The sequence below is a fragment of the Crinia signifera genome, chromosome 6 (genome assembly GCF_055691185.1).
Source record: "Crinia signifera chromosome 6, ASM5569118v1, whole genome shotgun sequence".
Lineage (NCBI taxonomy): Eukaryota > Metazoa > Chordata > Amphibia > Anura > Myobatrachidae > Crinia > Crinia signifera.
Window position 1 is genome coordinate 263647838 of NC_139222.1, and position 21595 is coordinate 263669432.

At 45.6% G+C, this 21595-nt stretch overlaps 1 protein-coding gene across 2 annotated transcripts in view; it reads right to left on the minus strand.

Annotated features, from left to right (window-relative positions):
• Positions 1-21595, minus strand: part of MGMT (O-6-methylguanine-DNA methyltransferase) — a 360027-nt gene that overhangs the window by 112105 nt on the left and 226327 nt on the right. The window lies entirely within an intron of this gene.

Below are 21595 nucleotides of genomic sequence, written 5' to 3' on the forward strand. Positions count from 1 at the left end.
GTTGTCATATGCCACAATTGATTTTTACTTCTATATATATATATATATATATATATATTAGAGGGCAATCTATTTATATGCTGATAATAAAATAAATGAAAACATCAACAGGTTATAGAAAAGGAAACACAAAACACTAAAGCCTCATACACACAGGGTGACACAGCTCTTTTGCTAAGTGATGTGCAAGCACTGGCTTTCCCAGCGGCCGGTCGCAACACACGTAACCACACATTGCTGTCGCCCGGGGCTATACACACAGAGCGATCAGTGCTCCATCTCTTATGCTGGGTACACAACAGGACGACAAGGGTCCGATCCCATCAATCTAGATCCAATTCCGACCGATTGGATGTAGATTGTGTGGTGATTGGGCCGTTTTCTGTCCTGGTGTGGACCGATACTGATCCGATGCGCCGTCCCGCGGGTCGGTCGTTATTCAGATCTGGAAATGGCCATACTCCTGGGTGCGGGTCGCCATCGGATCGGACCCGCTCACGGTGCACATCGTGAGCGGGTCTTGCCCCCCACGTCATCGTGAGCGGGTCGGAAGAAACCCTAACGACCCGCTCACATCGTGCATCGTGAGCGGGTCGTCCTGGTGCTTACCTCACATAAACGATCTAGTCAGATTGTCCTGTGTGTATGCCCCTTAACAGTAGATAAATCATACCTCCCAACTTTCAAGTATTGAGGATCAGGACACCCTCGCGGTCCCATCGCACGCATTCCTGAAAAAGGGCGTGACAAGGGGCATGGGCTTCACGAAAATGTCCGCAATCGAGAAGTCATGCCCCACTTTTGCTGCTGGAGGGCATGGCGAGGGCGCTAAGACAGTGTCTATTTACTGCTGTGATAGTGGGGACTTCTAAATCCCCTACGCGCAGCAGGACACTGCTGGCCCGGGTGGGAAGAAGGACAGTCACAAAAAATGAGTCTGTCCTGTGGAAATAGGGGCAATTTTGAGGTTGCCTATTTTTTTTTCTCGAGGAAGAAGGGGGTGGGGCCGGTGGGCGTGCCCTAAAAGGGGTGGAGTTGGAGCTCAACAACTAAACCTTGTGTGGGGGATTGGCCAGATGTTCTCCTTGCAATCGTCAAACCCAAACACGCCAATATGATCTAAAACATTTTATGCCTTCACAAATGTGTCTGCTGCAGGAGCAAACCTTTTCTCTTGCATGGGGATAATCACTTTTGTACAGTATGTATCTTTTTTGTATAACTGCATACAAAGTCAAAGGTGCAGGTGCACAAATCAAACTCCCAATTAAAAATTTTGCAATAAAATTTTGCATTTTTAGCGAGGTTCTTATTTATGGCCATAAGTAACGGCTTGCCCACCGCGTCCAGGTGACCTCGTTAGTCGGGCAAGTCCCTAACATTTTGGGGGGTACAAATCTAGGGCACAGGGCACCCCAAAACGGTGCAGCCGAGTGACCCCAGGGCAACACAAGACTGAAAGAAATATATAGTGGTACAAAGTGAGGATAGGTTAGTGAGAGAGGCTGCTAAAAATAGCAGGGGTAAGTAAGTGAGAGGTAAAAAAAGAGAGTTAAAGTAGTGAGAGGTAAAGGTTAGAAATGAATTACATTGAAATAAAACACACAATAGGGATGAAAGGGAATATGAAAATAAGTGTTAATTTGTGTTGCTCCTGAGGCCAAACAGCCACACCAGTCCAGGGGGGCCCACAACCCAGAAATGCACCCCCCATCTGATAATCCATTAAACATTTGTGCAGGTCTCACCTTGCTCTGCATGCAGTCTAAGAAATGTCAGGAACCTAATTAAAACCAATATATAGGACAGGTGGGCGTGGGTGCTACCACCAGGCGCAGAAGGGGTCTCTGGCCTTCTAATGTGTATGGAAATACACGGCATTAGATATACAGGACCCCACCCCTGTATATCTTTTTTGTATGTTTGCAGCAAGGATGTTGCGGTATAGTGGGGAGTGTGCGATTGCACACTCCCGCTATCCCATAGGCCTGGATGGGAGCCAGCAGGTACATATTGCAGAATAGGGGTTTATAAGGAAGCCAGTGAGTAGTGACAACCTTAAGAGGCTCTAAGGTGTAAATAATAGGTACAGGGTGTGCATGTTTAAGCGAAGATGAATAAATGAGTTTGTCATGAGTGGCGTAAAGCCGCCAGACCACGCGTTTCACTGGAGGGGAGGGTGGGTTCCAGTAAGTTCAAAGATAGATAGAACACAGTAAAGGCAATGTTATATATTTGCTGATCCCAGTTAAAGGCACATGAGTGGGTAATAAGCGCCTGAATACCCACTTTATACCATTCTCGCACTCACAGACAGCATAAATAATGACATGAGTGAGTTCAGAAAAAAACACAAGAGCAGATTCTTCTCAATCAACATGAAGTTACTGTAATCCATCTGAACAAACTAGCAGCCCTGAATATTAAATATTAGCAGCCGAGACACCACTGGCACTCACCCAACAGTACACAAATTAGCAGCCCAAGTAACCACAGGAAACGCACACCTTTAGGCAGGAATCTCGCATCGCAGTTTTGCTTAATGCACTGTTTCATGATGGGAAAGAAAATTGATTTCTTGCAAAACAATCACTTGCAATATATCTGAAAGACTGTACCATAGGTCTGGCAGACTGACAATGACAATAGTGTGCCCAGTCTGGTTCTCCGCTTTGGTTCCGCTTTTATAAACTCTGCTCATGTTTAATATTAAAAAGACCAGGTTTCTGGGTACAACACAAAATTAATCATCTGTGATGCAAACAGACCATCGTTTCCTGAACTGTAAATAGCTGGCATCGGTTCCTGTAGTCTGTAAATAGCTGGCAAAGAAAACTGTTTGGCCTCTCTCCTGAATCATACCGAACTTACCACATTTTGGATAATAGGTATATTTATCAAACAATACACAACCACTGTCCATCGGATTATTTGAATGAAGCATTCATTTAAAAAAAAATATTTTCCGCATATTGGTCCTTACTCTAGTTGATTCGGACGTATGCGTATTTCGAACAGGAACCGAGTGTTCTTAGCCCCGTTTATTGTACGGATCGCTCACAACGTCCGAATGCGGTAAGATGCCGAAAGAACGGACCGCGAGTGGATGTTTCATGTGAACACCTCCTCCATCTGTGGGAACCTCCCCCATAATCCGATGGTCGCCGACCATTGAATGATGGACCGAGCGGTCACGCAGCACCGAGTGCTGCAGATCACTTGGACATTCCTCCGTATGAAAGCAGGGATATGGGCGGGCAGCTGACATCCGCCTATGTCAGCTGTCCACCCCCCACACGTGCATCACGGCTGCATTACCATACGTACGCCCAGCGTTTTCATTAGAACGCCCATGAAACGCGGGGGGGTACGCATATGGTAATGAGCCCAAACAGCCCTTCACGCCCCTCTCCACCCCCTGCTCAGATGGTTCCGGCCAATCGTTTTCTGCACGGACCTCACGCCGTGTTCGGACGTGCGAGGCATTCGCACATACGCCTCTGTGCACACACCAAACATCGGCCATCCGACTGCACATGGAGCAGTCTGAATCAATCAGAATAAGGGCCATAGTGCGGCACTTTCCTTAAAGACACACTTGACTCGTGGTAGCTTTCAAAAAGGTACATAAACAAAAATAATCAAACTTCCAACTGGCTGCACTCGTTGACTACAAATACATTTTCAATGAAGCATGTTCCAACATTTCAGGTTGATGTATGGTGATAGTGATGCTCATCCCTGATGACAGTTTATATATTAAACTGAAACGTTAAGAAATGCTTCATCGAGTATGTGTCCTAATTCCATTAATGCTATCAGTTGTATGCATATTTTGATACACCTCTTGGAGCAGCTCAGTCGCTCTTCGCATCTGCATTGCAAATAATTTATCATTAAAATCCCAACCAGACTTGGGCATTCAAATCTACAGTACTCTACAGTATTTGCTAACCCCTACAAGAAGAGTAGCTGGAGGACACATTACTGATCCTACAAAATATGTTGTATGATGCCAAGTTAGTGTGTGTTAAAGTATAAGGGTTCCCAGTCCTTAGCCTCCTGTTACACTGTTCCCTAGAGCTGCCTTGTGTGCTGTACAAAAAGTCATTAAACACATGGGGCCTTATTCAGAGTTGCATGCAATTCATCTGTGGGTGGACCTCCCAATACTGTACTTAGCAAACTGCTTATGCTAAGGAGCCTACAAATGTTATGAATGATTCAGTATAGTTTGGGTGAACAATAAGTGTAGTTAGTGCAGCTGTTATGGGGCCCTGAACTGAGAGGGGCCCTCTTCCCTGTCAAAGTAACATGTGCTATATTTTATTTTCATCTTTGGTTGGTGCAAAGGTTCCCTTACAAAATTTTTTTGCGGGGTATACAAATATCTGCAGGTGAGACTAGGGGGGAAGGGGGGGGTCATACTGGTCTGGTCGCTCCATTGCAAATTCGCAATGGGGACCAATGTTGACAGCCTGCGCATGCGCATAATTGTTTATGCGCATGTCCAGGTCTTCACTGCGGGCATCCTCGGAGACTTGCATAGTCTTCGAGATGAACAGGAGGCGGGGGCAGCAAGTATACCCATGAAAGCGCTGGGTTCCACTGCCGAACGGGAGTGGCCACCTGCCTTCAGGAGGTGGACGGCTGATGTCACCAGATGTCAGCTGCCCGCCCTGTTCTCGGGGCATGGCGCCGCTAAGCTAAGTCAGTCTCTGATTTGATTTGCTAGCGCTACAGAAATCATTCGATGGTCAGCAACAATCAAATGATTTCAGGCCTGCACACAAGCCTGTGGATAGATGTTTATGCAAAACATCTATTCGCATTGTTGTAGGGAAATTTGCCAAGTAGCGGGGGGGGGGGGGGGGGGGGGGTGAATTCATACGGGCAGCTATATATGGCTTGCGAAGCAGTGAACTACCTACATCTATTACACTTGTAGGTAGATTGATTGACAGATTTATTTAGCGTGAATAATAATAAAAAATTAAATCTGGCAACAAAAATGATTTTTGCTAAAATATCCGGGACCTAAAACCTGAAACTTTATCACATCACATGGCTTATGACATAACTCTATTACCCACTAAATATGTATTTCCATGTTTTAATAAGTTGGCATTAGTACACTTAATGGCTTGGTAACGCCAGCACCACCCGGGGAGAAATGATGATGCCTAGTTGTCACAGTCCTCTTTATTGCTGTAGTTTTATGACCACCAAATACGTTCATTATAACGCAGCAGAATACTGTAGGTATGTTTTTCTTGGTTAAGTCGCATATTGACATTGGGGGAAACGAAAAGCACCTTTAAAAGAACGCGCCCATGAAAATTAGGATGCAAGATCAACACAAATCTGTTTCTAAAAGCAGCTGTTTTGTTCATCCTGGTCTATAAACTATGGGTACGCCCTTTATTAGGGGTCAACTGCCAATCTCATCCAGCACTCACTGATTTTTGTACACAGCCCTATGGGGCTACAAAAAGAAATGTGCAAATCCAGTGGTACTGTATGGGAAGAGCCCCAGGCTGTAATAGTACAGGCGCCGGGGATGCAGTGCCTGTGGCGGAGACCAGGAGGAGCAGCGGCGGGGAAGCCTGTATCGCGGCTAGAGGCAGCTCCCCTCCTGCCATGAGGTACGAACCATCACTGCTCACTGTAGATGTATAGCAAAACAAGGGGAGCCAAAAACACACTAGACCATTGGTTCCCAAACTGGGTGCCCTGGGTTGGTGGTCATGGACCAAATCAAATTGCATATGGTTAATGTGATAGGCAAAACCAGTGCTGGTGCCTGCCCTTTACAAAATGTACATGTATAAGCAGAAGCACAGCCCTGGCCCCCATCATACCACTCAAACTAGAGAGGACAGATTAACCTTTTATATATATATATATATATATATATATATATATATATATATATATATATATATATATATATATATATAGATTGAGCCTTTTGTGTGCGGTAGGAAACAAGACAAACTGGACATTACCAACACAAGAGTGGGGAAAAAATACAAACTGCAAACAAATAGGGGAACTGGTAGGGATGGAACTCCATCACTGTGGGGTCGGAATACTGACCAATGTGCATATATATTTGAAGGAAGGAGATAAATATAACTCATAGCAATGTGTCCTATATATTGTGCACCAGATGTGCAACAAAGCACTTGGGAATGGATGCTCTAACATCCCCCCCCCCCCCCGTACATCGCCGGCTACCGCCGACATAATTACCGCATGTGCTGTAACATATGGGATAATTATGGCAAGGGACAGCTCTTACGTTAAGAGCTGTCCTTTGCGGTGAGCCAGTGATGCGCATCAGGTCCCGGCGGCTCCCCCCTCCATCCCTTACCCAGCTATTTTGCTGCTGCTGTGGGTGGGCGGGCTTTCCTCCTCCTCCCCGCACCTGGAAGAGGATTTTCAGTGCAGGGAGAAGGAGGACACAGCTCTGGGCAGCACAGCGCTGTGCTGCCCGGACACAGGTGAGGGGGCGGGCTGGCACAAGGCGGCGGGGGTCCGTTGAGGGCTTCTATGGGGTATTGCAAGCTTTTGCTGACAACATACTGTGCGGGTGTTGCTGCATATCAAAATGCGATAACGGGGTTTTTACCTCATATTTAGATTAGAGAATCCCACCCTTGATCTGGAGCAAAAGTATTTATAACCATGATTTTCATCAGGTGTGTATGACAGCTAGAAACTAGACTAGACCACCGATCGTGCGCATAGATCTTGATAACAGTTTACAAGACGTTATATACCAGAATTATTAGACACTTTGTTGTTGCTAGACCCCGAAATAAAGTAGCTGCAAGGTGCATCACAATCTAAATCACAAGATTATGCAGATACTGTACGAAAAGAAGATAATCTTGGGAAAGTCATTTATTTTGAAACATGAGGAGAGCTGTCTAATACAAAATGTTTCCCCAAAAGCTGTAGAGAACTACAGACAAGATAAATATTTATATAAAACACATTTTCAGGAGCCTATATTACGTGCAAGGTGCCAGTGTGTTTTCTCTCAGAGCAATACCTTTCATACCTGGACTTGCTCCAGTGTCTGGAGAATCTCTCTGATGTTTATATAAAAAGTTTGGGCAGACCAATCAAGCTACAGGGAGACATGGGGAGGGCAGAGGCAACAGTGCCTGACAGAAGGCCACAAAGAGTTGTCTCAGCTCAAATGCTGGGAACTGCTAGGGGCAGTGGCGTAACTATAGCTCCGCAGCCCCCGCGGTGGCGGGGAGGTGCAGAGAAAGTGTGGGCGTCGGGGGGGGTTGCGGGGCTAGTTACCAGCTGCTGTCTGCCGGTACCTGGCCTGCCGTCACGGTCCCATCTCTCCCGGTGCCGGGCTCCTGCTGCTATAATGAAAACTGACACTTAAAAAATGGCTGCCCCCATACTGCAGACAGTTTTTGAGGATGCTAGGAGTCGGCGGCCTCCTCTAGCATCCTTAAAAACTGTCTGCAATATGGGGGCAGCCATTTTCTAAGTGTCACTTTACATTATAGCAGCAGGAGCCGGTGCCGGGAGAGACGGGACCGTGACCGCAGATGCGGCAGGACTGGTACGGGGCGGGCAGGCATAATGCGAGTGGGCATAATGCGGGTGGGGGGGGGGGGAGGGGCGCACATTAGATAGTTAAGGGTCAAGTGTCCTCCTCTAAACCTTCGGTAAAATGGTGGTGTGAAAAAAGGGGTATTTAAAAAACAGTGCATGGAAAGTGTTTTCCACTATGACATAATTGCCTACTTTTCTTTTCACCTCTCCGGGAGAAGCCCAGAGAGGAAACCAGTCAGACACGGTGGGAACAAGGGTGACTTCACTTGGCTCTTCCCCATGCCACAAAAACATGCTCTCGAAGAGGGGGTGGGGCCTAAATGATGCAAGCTACTATGTCATTTTAGCCCTGCCCCCTCTCCGCGGACCCGCTAGTTGCGGTAATAGAGCCAGCGGGGAAGGGGGTGCAGGGACAATGGGCGGCAAACTGGAGACTTGCCCACCTTCCCGGGGGGCCAGGAGGTGGACCCGATTTTCGGGAGCCTCACGGCCATTCTGGGAAGGTAGCCAAGCCTGCATGATGACACACCAAATTTGTACTGCATAAACATTTAGTGGCCACTATGGTTTCATGTATGAGGATTTGGCCACACAGGCTGCATACTAGTATACTGATCCAGCACACAGAATGCATGCACTCAAAGTGTTTGATATGCTGGTCCACTTCTAGGGATAGGTGCTTGATTACTACACCCTGGTATAATACAGCTGCAATGAAATCCCCATTTCCAGTAGAACTTGTCTGCTTCCTCAATCTATTTGATGATGCAAAAGCAGAATTTGTAGAGTACTTTTTCCAAATGCAGTCCATAATCTCACACACTGTGGAACTTTGGAGCAAGTGCTGGAATCAATGGGAGCTGTAGAATATCCTGGTAATGACCCTGGACACGTAAGGATTGTTTTTTTTTTATACACTGGATACTGTATGGAACACAGTATAATATCTAACACTAGAGATGGTCTGATTGGATTCTCTAATATAAGCTGTATCTAACATTTATTATATAAATGAGTGGTCAAGAAAAGTTAAACATACCATAATAAATAAAGGCATACAGAACCAATACTTCACGTTCTAAGCACACATTCTCCCACCTAATTCTAAGGCTCCTGTCTCTTCTTACTGGTAGCTGCTCTCTGGTCCAGTGCACTGATTGAAGGCTAAGATCCCCACGCACACAGAAAATTTGGTAGACGAAGCTACCACTGGGCATATGCAGCAGCTCCGCATGTCCCTAACACTGCATGAAGTGTCTGTAGCTATAGTGATGGTATTACAGATGTAGCGGGATTCATCTTTGCAGGGGATGGCGATGGCGTCGCCATCGCCATCCCCTGCCCCGCCGCCATCTGTATGTTGGAAGGGGACGCGCGCGTCACCTTCCGACGGTGCTGCCCTCGGTCGCCCGGTGCCCACACCGGGCGACCGCACCCCCCCCCACAGTGGCCAGAGGTCCCCCCCAGCCCTGTCGAGCGGGAGGCGAACAGTATTGCGTCCGCCTCGCCGCCCCGATAATGAGACGCACGCGCGTCTCAGTCAGATAGAGGCGCCGTGCTGCTGGCGGATCGCCAGCAAGGATAAGGCCTGCTACATCTGTATATAGACTATGCATATTATATAATACTTTGATCCACTTTACAAGTAGAGGGGGGTTTCCAGACCCACTCCCCCACATTTGGCTATGTAGGAGGTTTGATAAATTCTATTTAATTGGACCAAGTTGTCTAAACCAATCAATCAGCTTCTAGTTAGCATTTGTCAAGTATAAAATTATAGGTAGAACCTCTTGATACATCTCTCCCTGTGAATCATGCAGTGCTAACTGTGGTGTGGGAGAAGCTTATTCCAGAGACGTTTTAAAGGATTGTCTGGTAGGATTCTCTAATAACTCATTACTGGTCATCCAAAAAGGTTGTGGATTGCGACATCGGCAGAACGGGCCCAACAGTTATTAAAATTAAATTTTTTGAATTTTTTTGTTAACCATAGTCCCAAATCCATGTCATATTTCCGCATAGGCAAATAAGCAACAACTCCTGCTGCTGACAAACATTTAGCTGATTTTGAAACGCACTAGAACATAAAAATTTACGTCTCCATCTCCGGGAACTGAAATCTTTGCATTGGCTTCAATTTAACATGTTTTATTAATAACATTTTGAGACAGCGTATTACACTCAACAATGTGGAAATTATAGAAGTCACTTTTTATCAACACCTTAACATATCATTAAAACAGCCTTCGCTGCATGATAGATGAAGAGAAAGGGAGAGAGAGAGAGGGGGAAAAAAAACCCAAACTGCAGATAAATTATCCACTCCCCAGTGATTCCAAAACAATTACAGGATGCAGAGCAATCTAGTTAAATTTTATTCAAAAGCTTACTGCACTTGTGTTTTCTCTTATTTTTCTATCAATGAAACCCTTGAGGTTTAAACACAATTCATTATGTATGAGACCCAACTTACATTGCTTGACTGTTGATTAATAGGAAGTTTGCTGTGTGTACATTTGCGACATTAGATGCATACAATATGCCAACTTATTTTTTCCACTGAAGCTAATTATTTACAAAAATGACTACTTGAGACTAGAATTTATTAAATACAAGCATCCCAAATCAGCCAGGCCCCAACAGGCCATCCAGAATGAAGATCTTTTAAATGGAGTGACAACTTCTAGAAACACAGGTATTAAGATTGGAAATGTAAAAATTAAACGTTCGAGAGCTTTGTTGTTTTGTGGCGATACGCGGCAATGAACAAAGACCATTTAATTGGTTTTGGAAAAAAAAAATGGGTACTATTTCTTCATCACAACCTTTCCCATTATTTTTCTTTAAGAAAAGTAGGTGATGAAATCAAGCTACTGTTGGAATATCGAAATGAAGAAAACAAAAGGAGTATGTCAATGTTGTTTTGGTCGTGCCATCTAAAAAATAATAGTCCATTGAAATATCTCTAGAAAGCTGGTTTATTAAGCAGTTTATTTGGATTTTTGGAATGCAATTTTGCTGCATTGTAAAAATGGTATTTCAATGATTATTATGCTAACTGGTTCTCAACTCAGAATGCAGGACCCCACACATTTCATAGGTTTCAAGCCACCTGTGGATTTTTAAAATATGACAGTTGGTGATACACAGCGTACTTGCTGGTGACCTGGAAACCGTGACCTGTGTGATGACCTGGGAACCCCACCGTGTGACCCATAGACATGTGTATTACCCCAAATAATAAAGTGTTGGATTATCACAGGCCCCGTGTTACAGAGTTGCTGTTTGTTGGCAGAGTGGGCTGGAAAATAACCTTCTAGCATCCGCGAAACATAGACGGAACTCCTAAGTCCCTCTCTGCCTCCCAGCATCCTTCCCCATGGTCTGCTGTGATGCTGATAACTGCTCATCAAATACAAAAGGTAGAATGGTCTCAGAACGCTGGACACACACAAGAAAAGTATCATCTATACAATATGTCCCCTTTTCATGGGACTCTTTTGTTGTTCACACTTTTGTTCTTTTTCTCTTTAAATCACTCTAGATGCTTTCTGTCACACTCCAGGGCATAGAGAATGAAAAAATAACAAATTGGGTTACAGTCTACAAATGTAATCAACAAATATTCCACCCCTACTGATATTGGGAACAGGGAGAAGAAGGCAAAATCAAAAAGTGTACCAGGACTATCAAAGAAAATGTCATATAACAAGGTATCTAAAGCCCCGTACACACGGTGCGATTCATTTTCTATTCCACCCCGATTTCGATCGGGATCGAATTGCATGCCACAGTGTACACATTAGATTTCGATTTACGGTTACCACCCGTCCGGACAGTCCGGTAATTTAGACCGGCGTCCGGAGTCCGGACAGGTGGCTTCCCCGGACTATACATAGTCCGGGAATGAGTCCCCCTCTCTGCCCGCCCCGGCCGCCTGGCTCCCTCCGCTAGTTTTTGAGGTGGCAGATGTGCGCTGCAACGCTGTGCAGCGGCGCTGGGCGGCAGGATGCAGGGCAGGTGGGGCGGCGCTGCGGCGCAGAGTGATGAGTCATGATGAGTGACTGACTGTCAGTCACTCCGCCGCGGCGCTCGCTGGGAGGAGGGAGGTGGAGTCGGGAGTTGGACGGACAGTGGAAACACACGCAGAGTGTCACTGTCTTCTCCACCTCCTCCATGCTCCAGCGCTCGTCCAGGCTCTTTCTCCGTATTTGGCGTGCTCAGCCTGACAGCCTCGCTCTCTGACCAAGGCAAGACGCAAGGCTGGCCAAGCCTAGCTCAGTCAGCGCAGTGCCCTCCACATCGTCAACAGCCTCCTCCGGCTCCTTCACCCAGGCCTCCTTAACCCTCAGCCTCCCTCCTTCACCATCCATCACCCGCAACCAGGTCAGGCTCAGCCTCCACCACCGACCCTTGCCTCCACGTCAGTCAGTGAGTCTCATTGTTACATGTCAGGCCTCATGGTTATGTGTCAAGCTGGTAATTGACAGCTGTACTTTTGTTTATATCAGCTTGGGTGCCAAATTTGATCTCAAAATGGGTAAAACCATGTGCATTGCAGGTAGAGTAGATGTAACATGTGCAGAGAGGCTACAAGAGGGGAGAATTTGGCTCTAGGGGGAGGGTTAGGCTACAGGTCAGGAGAGGGATAGGTATGGGGGGGGTCAGGCTATGTGACTGCCTGCTTCTGAATCTGGCTGCCAGTGCCAGCAGTGCTGAGCCTGGCTGTGACTAAGTATGTTGGGGTTGGGACACTGGCACTAGTAAGTTGAGTTTACTTATTTCGCTCTCGTTGTGTTTCTGTGTGAGGACAGAGGGCCACACTGTCACCACAGTCCAGGCAGGCAGTCCCCTGTCCCCGTCTACGCCACACCCAAGCCACCTGGGCGATGTTGAGTTGTGCCCGCTGCAACCACCCAGCCAGGCCTGCTCCAGCCAACCTCCCAGCCAGCACTTAGCACAGCCACAGGAGCTACTCTCTCTCTAGATTTACAACTGTGGCTGGTCTGGGCCTGGCCCAATACAATAGTATGTTGTTGTATGATGATGATGATCACTATTTTTCAAGCAAGCTTTTGAAAGCAAATAATAGTGTAGTCACCAGTGTGTCAGTGAAGATTTTGGAATAATGTGTAATGGGCATTCTGGCAAGGGTATGGGTATGTAATGGGTGTGTGATGTGTAATCAGCATTACGGTGTCTGTGTTGTCCCTAAATTGAGTCCTGGCATAACAAGTAATAAGCATAATGTGTAATGGGCATCATGGTGTGTGGCATAACATGTAATTGCCATTATGGCATGTGGTATACTATGGTATTTTGTACACTATGTATTGGGTGTGTGACGTGTAATCGGCATTATGTTGAGAATTTTTGACGCGCGCCTATGGCGCGCACTGTCTGTGTTGCTCCTCCTTTACAAAAAACTTTTTCATCCTAGCATATTGTGTAATGGGCATTGCGGTGTATGGCGTAACATGTAATGGGCATCACGCTGTGTGGCATACCGTATAATGGGCATTATGGCATGTGGTATACTATGGCATTTTGTATGCTATGTAATGGGTGTGTGACGTGTAATCGGCATTATGTTGCAAATTTTTGGCGCGCGCTTACGGCGCGCACTGTATATATTCCGCCTTGCCAAAATTTTTTTTCAATCCTGGCATATCATTTAATGGGCATTGCGGTGTATGTTGTAACATGTAATGGGCATGACGGTGTGGGGCATAACGTGTAATGGGTATTAAAAAAGGTTAAAAAAAATCAACATAAGGCGGGTCAAAGGGCGGGGCATGGGCGGGGCAGTGGGTGTGTCAAGGGGCGGGCCACTGTCCGGGAATCTCTCAACAAAAAGGTGGTAACCCTATTTCGATTATATAGTACAGATCTGTAGATTGGCATTTCTTAAGTTCTCAGGTTACAGCAATGGAAGTTCTCACAATAAGGGTACTTCCAAATTATCCTAACATATTCCCCAGACCCCCTGCAAGCCTATTGCCCAGTCATTAACTGCTATTGGGAACACCAACCACCTGTCTTGAACACACATATAACAGGAAGCACCAGGTGCTGCTAATCAGCCAGTGATTCCCAATACAACCCGGGTAGGATCTTCCTAGCCCTGCTACTGCTGCTGTTCTAAATCCTGGACTGGATCTTCCACATTACACTCATGTGGAACAATGCTGTCCCCCTGGCCACACCAGACATTTGTTATAGGCGCTGTCACATCACTTATTTTTAACTTTGAAAGACCATCTATCCTGTAAAGAAAGACAACACATTGATTTCCTTTCATATCAATAGTTGATTTCTGCACACTTTACTTTACAGAAGCAGAGATCTGGGCAGTGATATCTGTGAAAGCAGCAGATCTGATGAATGCAGGGTACAGTTTGCACTCTTGATATTGACTTGAATTTGATGTAACTGGCACTAAATATGTGCAAGAAAATAATTGCTTGGCATTCACATTCAGTGCCTGAGATACTGTAGGACACAAACTTTGTTTCATGTTTTAAAACCTTGTTTCATGCACACAAAAAATATATATTTGTGTGGACCTCTATTCTCCCTCAAAACTGAATGCCATGGCTGGGGTGGGAATCTGACCTTTTCTGCTCAATACCAGATGAAGACTGGCAGGGGGTGTTTCATATGTGCTTTCACGTATCTAAATGTATATGTGCTTTCACGTATCTAAATGTATATCTCATGTTGAGCATTTTTATAAATTGCTCCATCGTCTACATCTTACCCCTGCCAGACATCATGCTATCTGGCCATCTCAATTGAATGCATGATGGTGCAACTGTGGGGGTGTTGGTACATTGGGTCCTGCCTTACCCTCACTCCCATTTGGACAGCGTTTTTTACCCTTATATCCAACGCCCTAGGCTACAGTGTACTCCCTCTGGTACTTGTGTACAATCACGGCTCCCACGATGTCCATGGTATAGTAAAAAATCGCATCGCATACGATCGCATGCGATTTTTAACAGAAATGCATCCAAATGCATTGAAATTAGTATCAAACATGTTCAATGGCCCCCAAATGTCATTTTTGAGGCTGTACCACCCCCACTATCAACGCGAACCCGAAGCGTGGTGAGCGCAGTGAGCTCGCGAGGGGCGGCGGTACGCGTCCTACGACCTTTTCATACCCCCACTATCCACGTCGGCGTGGAGTTGAGAATAGAAAGTGTGGTGAGCGCAGCGAGCCACAGAGCCCGAAGCGTGGCGAGCCCCGCGAGGGGACACGGATACGTCCCTTCGCGGGCTTCACAGGTGACCGCGTCCACTCGCCACGCTTCGGGCTCGGTGGCTCGCTGCGCTCGCCACACTTTCTATTCTCAACTCCACACCGACGTGGATAGTGGGGGTATGAAAAGGTCGTAGGACGCGTATCGCCGCCCCTCGCGGGCTCGCTGCGCTCGCCACGCTTCGGGTTCGCGTTAATAGTGGGGGTGGTACAGCCTCAAAAATGACATTTGGGGGCCATTGAACATGTTTGATACTAATTTCAATGCATTTGGATGCATTTCTGTTAAAAATGCTTAAAAATGCAAAAATCGCATCCCATTGCATGCCACTACATTTGGCATGCGATGGCAGCCGTGAAAGTACACAAGTGCCCTCCCTCTACCTAAATTTGCACTCCTACATATTTATTCCCCCCCCCGAATGATAGATATGTGATGGGCCATATTTTAATATTGACTAGGTTATTTATTGCACAACATTGGCGCACTATCAAGTCCCCACCCTGGTAGAACAAGCAATACAATCTCACTATGAATACGAAACCGCGGGCCTACTCTTCACCGGTAGTCCATCCAATCATGCCCTCTGTTGGTCTTTGTGGAGTACATATAGGTCCCTCTGCCCGTAGGGATGGGCCATTAGTTTTGCAGTCCTGTTATACCCACCTATAAGTGGTTCTGAGCCCTTTTTCCTTATGACAAGACCATGTATGTGAATGACGGTTTGGATATATTTGTATATTATGTCCTCTTGCAAATATTATGCAAATGTCTTTGTCGCTCGATAATGTATTGTGATCCTACGATTATGTCCTCTTTCCCCATTGTCCCGCCTTCCCCCCTTTTATTCCTTTCTGTACCCCCCCTACCTATATGTGTTCTATAAAACGTTAATAAAAAATCTAATTAAAAAAAAAAAAAAATATATATATATATATATATATATATATATATATATATATATATATACATATATATATATATATATACACATATATATATATACACATATATATATATATATATATATATATATATATATATATATATATATATATATATATATATATATATATATATATATATATATATATATATATATATATATATATATATATATATATATATATATATATATATATATATATATATATATATATATATATATATATATATACAGGTTGAGTATCCGCTATCCGGACATCCCTTATCCGAATTATTACAAAAACCGTGGTTTTTGGAATCATTCGATTTTTTTTTTTTTTTTTTAACCCCCCCTAACCCTCTTTTCATACTTACCAAGTCCCCGGGCGTCCACAGCAGGCCTCCGGCATCTTCTCCAGGGGTCCCAGGAATGCAATGCATTCCTGGGACCGCTGGAGACCCGGAGAAGATGCCAGAGGCTTGCTGTGGACGCCCAGGGACTGCGTGGACGCCAAAGGAACCACCGGACACCATCAGGGGACAGGTAAGTATGCTTTAAAAAAAAATATTCTGAAAACCGCAATATTCCCCTATCCGGAATGCTCGTGGTCCCGAGCATTTCGGATAGGGGATACTCAACCTGTATATATATATATATTTGTGTGTATTTCATGTTTTTGATGTGTTTATACAACATAAATACAGGATACCTCAAGATACCTCATTCAAATATAAAAATATTCCAAAATACATGGCCAACTTTCAGTGTCTCCATGAAGTCTCAATTTTTGGAATGCAGTAGATGGCTTCCACAAGCTCTATGTTGAGTGGATCTAGTAGAACAAACACAGGCTAACTTGGGGAACTAATGTCACAAGTAGTCCCATTGGGCATGGTTCATGCCGCCCCACAAACCCCCCCCCACACCACACCAGTGCCGCCTGCATCCCCCTGCTAGCATGCGAGGGGATGTGTACGAGAACACATTCCCTCGCATGCGGCCGAAGGAGAGAGAAATCATTCAATGTTTGCGAATGATCGGAAATGAAAGTCCGTCTGACTTTTATTTACACCGCTGATCGCTGAAAATGGGGTGGCCGCTGGCGTCATGTGACCTCAGCCTCCCACCCCAAGCAGGCATCGCCACACTTGGGTTTGCATGCACATAAGCCCACCATCAAAAACGGGGTATCGGCCCCATACTTTGCCATCCAAAATGAAGAAGAGGTTGTCCAAGGGCATTGCATCTTCTGCATGACATATCCAATGCTCTTGGCCAACATTATGCTACAGGAGGACAGCGGAGAATTATTACAAAACTAAAGGTCAACACTTTCTGCACAATACATTTGATAACCTACAGAAATCCCTGTTAGGCTTGTCTTGTATTACACAGAAAATGATATTGTAATATGCATCAAAAGCACCAGCCATGGATTCTCCATGCACATACAGGTATGGGATCTCTAGCATTGAAGGCCATAATCCTGAGAGTTCAAAAATCCAGACTTTAGTCCGTGTCTCAATATAAGTGCAGGGTCACAGAGAGCGGCCAAGGGCCAGGGTATTTTGGGCAACTTGGCCAAATGGAGGACATTTTTCTCTATCATCAGCACCACAAAAAAGGGCATTGTCCATTTTAGCAGCTGACATGGGTGGACCTCCTCCAACAAGCCCAGATAACTAGTACCATTTCCCCTTCCTCTCGTTCCATCTGTATATATATCAACATTGGAATAAAAATCTTAAATGAACTTTGACCTTACAAAAACATATGGCTGTTTCTGCGATTATGGTTGAATTCATTTAAGTGAGTAAATTATTTACTGTATTCTGAACAAATGACCAAAAACTAGCCTACTGAACTCCCCAAAAAATAAGGGTTTAAAAAGACACTGGTGTGTTATCAGGTGATCACTGTTGTGCCAGTGGTAATTTATCTCTATAAGCTTTTGGAGATGGGAAAAACATCTTTACCCTGAGCTGGCAGCGATCTTGTGCCACTCGAAAATCTGCCCACAGAACTCAGGCATGCTCCAGTAAATCTAAATACATAAACACGCCCCCTCTTATCCACTCTCAAGTAGGGATGGCCATCGACCATCGATGATTACAAATTATCAATGGTTTATGGCCGATGTTAAATAGTTTTGACATCGATGGGGGAGAACCAGATGGTTTCCCACCATCGATGTCAACCTTATACGAATAGTTTCATTCTTGCTTTTTCCCCAAGGTGTCGGGACACAGAGGATAGCTCCGCCCCCGGCACCCGCGAAGCCCCGCCCCCACATTTTTATTGGCCTACAGGCCAATCAATCAAAGAAAATGGATGACCATCGATATATAAAAACATTGATGGTCGTCCATTGAATATTTATACACTATCGATGATAAGTTGCACTTTTGCCATCGATGGCAACCATCGATAACAAAGGCAATGATGGCCATCCCTACTCTCAAGCAATGAGGACTGGGTATGTTTACATCTCTAGGAAAGCGGGAGATCAGTGCAAGGATGTTGAGAAAAAATAAAAAGACTATATGATTGACATGTCTCTCACCCGGGGGTAGATGTATGAATCAGTGATAAGGGAGAAGTGAGCCAGAGGAGAAGTGGCCCATGGCAACCAATCAGCTGCTCTGTACAATTTTATACTATTAAAATGCTAGATGTTACTTCAGTGCTGATTGGTTGCCATGGGCCATTTTTCCTCTGGCTCACTTATCCTCCCTCATCACTGCTTCATATATCTACCCCTCAGTGTTTTAAGTGCTTCCAAAACATTGACACTTAAAAACCTGCAAAGTGTTGGTATAATTAGCGGTGGTCTCTCAAGCCACTGACGTAGGAGGCAGAGGAATACGTATAAATAAAAAAAATGACTATATGAATTTATGTGGTTTATTTTTCTAAGCAAGGCTTATGTAGGGTACACACCAGGACGACCTGCTCACGATGCACATCGTGAGCGGGTCGTCAGTGTCTCGTCCGACCCGCTCACGATGACGCGGGAGGGCACGACCCGCTCACGATGTGCACCGTGAGCGGGTCCGATCCGATGGCGACCCGCACCCGGTTGTATGGTCGTCATTGAGATCCTACCTGCAGCAGGTAGGATCTCAATAACGACCGACCGACCCGCGGGACCGCGCATCGGATCGGAATCGCTCCACACCAGCTCAGAAAAGGGCCCAATCAGCACACAATCTGCATCCAATTGATCGGAATCGGATCTAGATTGTGCTGATCGGGCCCTAGTCGTCCTGGTGTGTACCCAGCATAAGGGGAAGAGGGCATTGTCGGGATATTCCAGATAAATAAAAAGTGAATTTAACAGGACATCGTTAGCAGTTCGATTTTGCTACGAGACTGTCTGCTTCTAGCTCGTTAGTCTGTATTCCACCTTTTCCGTTATAATGAAAGATGGAACAGCAAAAAAAAAAAAAGTAGTAGAAAAGTTACAGAGTAACTGCTCGCGGAATGTTGTCTCCTCTTCTGCTTCTGTTATATGTTTGCCTGGCTCTTACAGTGCGCAACATGACATTTTGCAGTAATAATGGGCAGAACACTTTTCATTTTTAATAACATACGAGGTGAGAACGTGTACATAGCTGTCAGCATCCGCGGTAAGGGAGCCTGACAAGGCAACGTATAATCTGAGGTGGGCAAACCTCGGACAGTCAGTTGACAAAAGGAAGGCTGTATGTTATTGCTGGTTACTTGTCACGTCCAATATAATTTTATCCATTGCGTTTAGATATTTACTACCGATGTAAAGTAATTGTAGGCTCGACGCTGACATCCACTATTTTGCATTGTATCATCATGTATAATTTAAGACAATATTATAGAGTTACAGCAATAGCTTCTGGAAAGCAGTTACGAAGGGTTGAAGAAAAAAAAAAACGCGTAAAAAAACAAACCGCATTTGAATGTGGGATCTAATAAAGCCAGATTCAAATTTCATGTATAAATTTAACATTACCTGCCTTGCTTATACTGGAGGAGAAAAGAATGCGGATAAATCAAAAAGTTATGCGTGTCTGTTAAAGCAAATCATGTCTTTTTTACCCTGCCAGAGATTTGTTTACAAATTCAAATCATTTTTTTTTAAAGAAATTAATTCACTTGTATTTTGATTCAACTTCACTCCTGCAATGTTATTCGCCTCCGCACGTTATTGATTGCCACGCCTCTCTTGATTTACATAGCGACAAACCTAGTCATTCTAATACATTACGCAGAGAGAGACACAAAATATAACCCCCCACCCCTCACACACACACACACACGGGGAAATTTAATAGGATGAGAGATTCAGAAAGTGAAAGATTTCGTAAGAAATCTCCAGTTTTTTTAAAGCGGCAATCATTTACACGGCATAACCAGTTTAATTTTGAAGCATCAATGATTGCCGCTTTAAAAAAACCCCTGGGGATTTCTTACCAAATTGCTCATCCTATTAAATTTCACCCACACGCACTCACCACCCACACACAAACCACGGCATATGTTTCTACATAAAGCATACCTCCCAACTTTGGCACTTTAGCAGGCGGGAAGCTGCTGCTGCGCGCCGGAGGCGCGTCAAAATTTTCGGGGCGTGGTCTAATTTGGGGGCGTGTCCTATACTCGCGGCTCTTCCGCAAGGCCACGCCCCCATTTTGCCGCTATGGGGGCATGACCCAGAGGCTCTGTGAGCCTCTAGCCATGCCCCCAGCCCCCTGGCTGCGGTAATAGACGCTGTGCGCATGCGCACAGCGTTTATTCCCCGCTGCTTAGCAACTGCCGCCCGCGGGTGGGACAGCAGGACAGGCCCTAACAATCGGGACTGTCCCGATAAAATCGGGACTGTTGGGAGGTATGCATAAAGCTTACTCCCTTTGAGTGCCAACATCTCTGCAAGAGATGTTCAAAATATCTGCTCACATTTGTTATATAAATTCAAATAAAAAAGGTTGTGTGAAAATATATGGTAACAATGTATTATCTGGGCACCCAATTTTTTCATTGCATCGCATCGCAATGCAATGCAATGCGATTTTTCATTGTAAAGACCCACTATTTAATTATAGTCACCCATGGGTGATTTCATACCCCACTATCCAACCATCTGATTGTATATAGTGTGGCGAGCGCAGCGAGCCACCGAGCCCGAAGTGTGGCGAGCGCAGCGAGCCCCGCGAGGGGATGCAGAATACATGTAAAGTTATCCACGTCCGCTCGCCACACTATGGCCCTTATTCTGGTCTGTGCGGCCGGAGCCGCATACGTTGCTCCGGCCGCACAAACCAATCCCCGCCTCCAATACGGATCGCCACGGCCGTCCGTACGCGGACGGCTGGCGATCCGCATGAAAATGGTGGGGCGTACGCCTCCACCATGGTGGGAGCTGCCCCCTGCATTCGATGGTCGGCGACCATCGAAGGCAGGGCCGCACGCTCCAGCAGCTCCCGCAAGCTTAGACCACACGGACAATCGTCCGTGTGAAAGCTTGTATGGGGGCTGAGAGCTGACATCCGGCGATGTCAGCTTTCCGCCCCCATCACTGGCGTCATAGCCTCATTACCATGCATACGCCCCGCGTTTGCATGGGAACGCCCATGAAATGCTGGGCGTATTCATAGGTAAATGAGGCTATTAAGCCCCTCACGCCCCTATACGCCCCCTTTGCGGCGTATAAAATTTTTGTGCGGCGATTTCCCCTGCACATGCGCAGAGTGACCTCTGCGCATGTGCAGAGCGAAAACATCGGCGGTACGGCCGCACGCGGGCCGTACCGCCCACATCAGAATAAGGGCCTATATGAAATCAA